The sequence below is a fragment of the Eleginops maclovinus genome, chromosome 8, assembly GCF_036324505.1.
Source record: "Eleginops maclovinus isolate JMC-PN-2008 ecotype Puerto Natales chromosome 8, JC_Emac_rtc_rv5, whole genome shotgun sequence".
In the NCBI taxonomy this organism is placed as follows: domain Eukaryota; kingdom Metazoa; phylum Chordata; class Actinopteri; order Perciformes; family Eleginopidae; genus Eleginops; species Eleginops maclovinus.
Window position 1 is genome coordinate 16,618,149 of NC_086356.1, and position 6,929 is coordinate 16,625,077.

Consider the following 6,929-nt stretch of genomic DNA (forward strand, 5'->3'; position numbering starts at 1 on the left):
ATCAGAGTTTCTTTCCTTCACTCTGCTAACGAAGCCTTTGGTGCGCCCGACCATGGCTGCAGCTCCATCAGTGCAAACACTTGTGCAATTTTCCCACGTTAGTCCTCCCTGGTCATGATATTCCGATGTGACCCGAAAAATCTCGTTGACTATGGCTTTGCAGGCAGGTAGTATTAATGTCTCTTCCACAGTGAGGGACTTTTTTGGCTATGAGTTCAGCAACTAGGTAACTAGCTTTGAGGGCTTTCTCATTTACCTTTGTGGTTTTTTTCATAAAAGTTGCCTGTTTCGCTGTGTTTTCCCGCAGGCGAACAAAATAGTCCATCGGCTTGTTTAGAAGCGACGGGTGTTTAGTGTGGAGATGGCGTTTAAGCTTGCTTGGCACCATGGCACTGTTGGACAGCTTCTCCCCACACACCAAGCATAATGGAGTCGGTGTTGTCTCATCCCCGGTGAAAGTAAATCCGAACGAAAGATAGCTCTCGTTGTATTGCCTCAAGCTCACCGTCTTTGCTTTCTTTTTACCACCACTTGTACTAGGGCCTTCATCTGGGTCAGAATGTTGTCCAGGGCCAAGTTCGGAGTTTGCACTTTTCCTTCTCCATCACCGTCACCACGACCTGTCGCAGGCGTCACTAAATCTCTTGTCTCTAAGAAGGAACGAGGCAATTATACCTGTTGCCACCCGGACGAATATTACATTACCCTGCCGGTAACTATATTACAGCACAGACACTCCACGATGGCATATTATTTGCAGATAATAATTAATAAATGTTCATTAAAAATAAATAAATAAGACTAATGAAGTGCAATTGGATATTTTTTCACGACACACCTGACGATCTCTCACGGCAGACTAGTGAGCCGCGGCACAGTGGTTGAAAATCACTGCATTAATGGATAAGTTCACTATTTTGCACTTTGAGCCCCCTTTCTGGGTCGTCTTGGATGAAATAGAAATGTTGACGATTGGTCCAGTCTCCACCTTTTGGCTAATTTGGAATCACCCCCTGCTTCAGAATAGTTGGCTACAGGCATTCATAACATTGTCCTTAAAACAACCCTAAACATTCGTTTTCAAAGATGAGCAACTCACCGAGTGGCAAGTGGTGTTCGTAGTTGTTTAAAAAAATATATCGGCCAAATATTTGGTTTCTATCCGTGTTATTTGCTATTATGGAACTAGCTATGTTTTCAGATACCTCACTGAGAAGGCTATTAACTTCCGCTTGATATTTGGAATACAAAATGGCAAATTTAACACGACAGAAACTGTATTTCGCTAAGACACTCGTTTTGGAGCATCACCACTAACCAGTGATCACTCGGTGAGTTGCTCATCTTTGAAAACGAACGTTTAAGGTTGATTTAAGGACCGCTTTATGAATGCCCTTACATGAAGCATTGGGGGACCAATCGTTAAAATGTCGGTGTCAAACACACTATTTCATCCTAGACAAACCAGAAATGGGGCTCAAAGTGCAAAATAGTGAACTTATCCATACTCATATTGTAAAAGGATAGTTTAGGATTTTTTGAAGCGAGATTTTTTTTAGCAGCTAGTCAGTGGATCATACACAGTAGAATGCTGCCAGCAGCAAAACTAAAGCAAGCCTAATCAAATCAAGGTCAGTTTAATGTACTTTATATTATAAATGTGTACCATTTGAGCTTGCTGCCAGACGATTTTTTCCGATAGGAAAACTAAGTATATCTCACTCTCTCCGGCACACCAGATTCCATTGACAAAAATGGCTATTTTACTTTGCAGCACAAAGGAGTTGCTAGTCTACTGCTGCCTCATTCAGGTCGTTTATGTAATTTAGGTAAATCACAACAAAGCTGAACTATCAACGAAGACATAGAATAGCACAATTGAACTTAATCATTGAGCCAGCAGTAGACCAGCAATTTCTGTGTGATGCAGGTAAAATGGCCGTTTTTGCCAATGGAATCAGGTGTGCTGGAGAGAGTGAATTAACAAGCATTCTTCAGTTTCCTGTCGGAAAGGGCTGCTTGATGGCAAGGTAAAGCAGGAACAATATAAATTAATATAGCAAGTGTACACTGAAAATGGAAATGTATTTTATCAATGTAATGTTAAAACAAACACAATCTTACGGTATACAATACAATTCATAATAATACAGAAATAAATATTAACACATGTTAGCATTGATATATGAGGAGATAGTTTCAGATGCAATTTATGTGTGGCTATAAGGGACTTTCTGACATCTGTTTTATATGCTTACCTGTTACAGATTTGAAGAATACCAGATGAGTAGAAGCATCATAGATGAACCACAACAGCCTTCAATCTCACAATTCTTGGACAGTCGTGAAGCGCATTACAGCATGAGTCATCCACAGCAGAAGGCTATCAGTAACGCAATACTGTCGGACTTGATTATTGATTGCAACCTTCCCCTGTCTATTGTGGAACACAAGAGTTTTCGGCACTTTCTGACAGTAAGTACAGCCCAGTGTGTCGCAGAACGTTGACATCAAAAACAGAGAGCCTTGCTGGGGAGAGACGTTCAAGATTAAAAACTCAATTGAGCAACATGAGCATGTTTGTGGATGTTTGAGCACTGTGGACATTTGGTCTGACCGAAAGATGTGGGGATTCCTTGGTGTCACTGTCCACTGGATAGAGAAAGAGACAGCTAAAGAGAGGATACAGCTAAATACAAATCTCTTGGCCTGCAATTGCTTCAAAAGCTCACACACAGCTGAACGAATCTGTGACCAATTTGAGTCAATATGCGATGAATACAACATCAAAGATAAATTGGACTACCATAATTTCCGGACTATTAAGCGCACCTGAATATAAGCCGCACCCACTGAATTAAAAAAATATATGTATTTTGTACATAAATAAGCCGCACATGTCTATAAGCCGCAGGTGCCTACCGGTACATTGAAACAAATGAACTTTACACAGGCTTTAACGAAACACGGCTTGGAACAAAAATAAATAGGCCTTTAAACGAAACAAGGTATATCATACTCTCAATTCCCATTTATGATGGTTGACAAATCCTTTTGATACTTGGATGTGGTCACGAGTAGATCTATCCGAGACTTGTTTGAATTGAACTTTAAACCTGTATTTGAGCGTACATTAATGATTTTGGTCGGTTGTCACATCTCCCTTTATCCCTGGCAGGGACGGTCAATGCTGTTAAAATGAATATTCTCCCCAATTTCGTTGTTATTTTTCTGTTCTTTTTTACACGGCTTGTAACAAAAATAAATAGGCTTTAACGAAACACGGCTTGTAACAAAAATTTAAAAATAGCAGTAAACAGTAGCCTACCAAGAAAGTCATTGGTCACTATCTTCCTCCTCCTGTGCACTGAAACCACTGAAGTCATCTCCTTCGGTGTCGGAGTTGAATAACGTCAGAATTGCTTCATCCGATGTTGGATCGTCTTCATTGTCGCTCTCGTCACTTTCATCCGGAGGCAAATTCCCCGCTGAGCTCATGCTGCCCTCTTCAACACGCAGCAGTCCAGCCTTTCGAAACCCGTTGATGATAGTGGATTTTTTGATAATGCTCCACGCTGTCAGGACCCACTGGCAGACTTTACCATAAGTTGCTGTTCGCATGCGGCCCGTTTTAGTGAAGGATTTCTCCCCACTTGTCATCCAAGCCTCCCACTGAACACGGAGCGCCACCTTAAATGCACGATTTATACTGATGTCGAGTGGCTGCAAATACTTTGTTGTGCCCCCAGGAATCACAGCTGGAATTGAGTTTGTCCTCTTGATGGCTTCTTTCACAGAATCTGTTATGTGGGCCCTCATGCTGTCCAACACGAGCAAAGCCTTGTTCTTGTGAAAGAATCCTCCCGGTCGCTTGCCGTAACACTCCGTATGCCATTCATGCATTAGGCCTTCCGTCATCCATCCTTTCTTGTTGACTTTCACAACAATTCCTCTCGAGAATTTTTCTTTTGGCATCGTCATGTGTTTAAAAATCAACATTGGTGGAAGCTTTTCTCCCGATGCCGTGCAGCTCAGAACACAGGTGAAGTGCGTTTTTTCATGCCCAGTTGTTTTCAGCGTGACTGATGATTCGCCTTTCCTGTTGACAGTCCGAGTGAGAGGCAGGTCAAACGTCAGAGGAACCTCATCCATATTTATGATGTTGTGCGGGCCGATGGAATGCTCCGCTATCTTTGCATCTGTGAATTTGTGGAAGTTTTAAACTTTTTCCCCGTAGTCGGGAGGGAGCTGCTGACACAGACTCATTTGTACCCTGATGGACAGGCCTTTACGTCTCATAAATCTTAGACACCACGATGGTCCACCTCTAAAATCCTCAAACTTCATTGCGGTGGCAATTGTTTTGGCTTTCAGTCGGATCTGCACAGTTGAAACACCTCGGCCGTCTGCTCTCTGTGTGTTGATCCAGTGTTCAAGCTCATTTTCTAGTTCGGGCCATCTGCTTTTCTTCCCTCTGAAAGCTTTTGTTGTCTTTTTGCACTGAGTTAGTTCCTCACGCTGCTGTTTCCAACGTCTTATCATCGACTCATTAAGGCCAAGCTCCCGTGCAGCAGCTCTATTTCCTTTTCCAACTGCCAGATCGATCGCCTTCAACTTGAAAGCTGCATCATATGCATTTCTCCGTTTCTTTGCCATGATGAGGGTGACAAAATGACTACTGTACTGTATCAGAATGATGGGAAGTTTGAGCACGCTCGATTTACGTCACATTATGTGACGGTGCTCAGTTTTTTGTCAATTTTTTTCAAAATCCCATTTTGCGGCATCAAGCTTGTGAAAGCGGGAAAAATCCATAAATTAGCCGCGTCATTGTATAAGCTGCGAGGTTCAAAGTGTGGGAAAAAAGTTGCGGCTTATAGTCCGGAAATTACGGTACATTATTAGTGACAATGCTGCTAACATGCGAAAGGCATTCACTGTGTGCTTCCCCAGTGAACAAGACATACCTGCAAACTCAGAAGGGCTGAAAAAGGTGACAACCCCCCCCCCCCCAGCCTTTGTACACGTTGCCTAGCAACGTCGCACATGCGCATTATATCCTGCTCCGCTCCGAGTTATAGTAGTAGGCTATTCATGGGAAACGCATGAACAGCACGTTAAGATCTCGGCCAAGTCGTAATTAAAAGCAGTTCTTCATTATTTAAGTTAAGCGGCGGTAACGCCAGTGTTAAACACGGTGTTAAACACGCAAATGCCGGTTGGTGTGCGTACGGCACTGAGTGTTTATCGGTCCACGGCCGTAATGAACGTGTCGCATTGGTCCATATGTAATGCGCACGTTCTGTGGTTCCCATTGGCATAGAGCTATTGAACATTAATTTTAACAAAGGATACGGATAACATATAGCCCACGGCAGTTTTGTCATTGTATGTATAGCCTATATTTGTATTACGCTATCATCATTCAACATGTAGAATGAACGTGTAATCTATAGAGTCGATTTACATAGATAATTCACAACCATGAACCTAATCTGGATCTTAAACCTGCCAATTGCCAACAATTGTTACAACATATAAAATATGTTTTCGTTTTTAGATCGCGTGTTTCAAAGGCATCTGCGTCTTGTGTACATAACACAGCGCAATATGACTGCTGTCATTTCCAACAGTGAAGCGTTATATGTGCTTACTGTAAACTAACTCTACACACGGTCGCCAGCGTTTGTAAGATTTTGTTCGGAACTCCAAACTTTTCGTAGCTACTAAAAAGTTGATGAATGCGAAACCGAAATAATTGATCCGAACGGATCACGGATCAATGATGATCCGTTGCACCACTACTAGCTACTCACTAAACCACACACGGATGTGTATTTGTTCATTACGTGTTCGTTTTCATCCCTCTCATATCCGACCACAATGACATAGCTGCCAGCAGTGGCGGCTGGTGAACATTTTTTTTGGGGGGGGCGCAGTTGGGCAGCACGGTTTAAATAGCACTTTTTTTAGAGGTTTAGCTTAAGACAGTTGGTTAGGTGGCTGCGGCCACATTCGTGCTTCTTACATTTTTGTGTGAAGTGCTTTAGATCCTTCATCCCGGTTGTAGTCCAAAGTGTTTCAGTCCCAGGACTTTGAAATAACAGACAAGGGAAACAAAAAAAGGCATTGCTCACTGTACAACCAGCTAACCAATTCCGCTTAGCATACAAGTTTGAGGAGAAAGTCCGAGTGTAGGTTCTCCCGCGATCAGTGGTCGTCTGTTGAATGTTTAAATCCGGACGCTCGGGTCCCAAGTCTTTCAATTTCTTCTTTTCGACATCTGATAGTCGATGAAACGGTGTTTTAAGTAGAGCTTGCACGGAGTTCTCAGCCATCGTTGTCGCCATATTCACTCAATCTAAGTTTCAGCTAGCTACGGTGCTGCTCTTTACGCTTGTGGTTAGGGAATGATAACGATGCTGATTCGCCGAAATAGTCCAATCGCGTATCTAAGAATGTCACATTGAACTAAGAAACAATGCCATTGGCTGTGGGCGCAAAGATTTGCGCCCACAGATCTAAGTTTCATCCCCCAATGAAAAGCTATCCTTGCTAAAATGACTGAGAAAAGTATAAGCTCTCCTATAGACTCCCATGTTATCGGCGCCCACGGACGGTAGCCGACCTGCCTATTCTCAGAAAAGGCGAATGGCAATATATTATGTCCGGACACATTTTAGCGGTTCTTGACAGTGGTCTCCCATACACATTTAACCCATAAACACGGTACATTTCTTATTTCAATTATGTTGTATATATAACGTTTTTTAACTCAAAAAGTCAGGGTGGGCGGCGCCCAAGCGCCCACTATTGACGCACCGCCACTGGCTGCCAGTAATATCAGATAACAGGACGGATGCTGTGGAGATCAGCCTTCACAAACGTCTTCTTTTCGCATTGAACGAGGTGACGTAGAACGGGTCTAG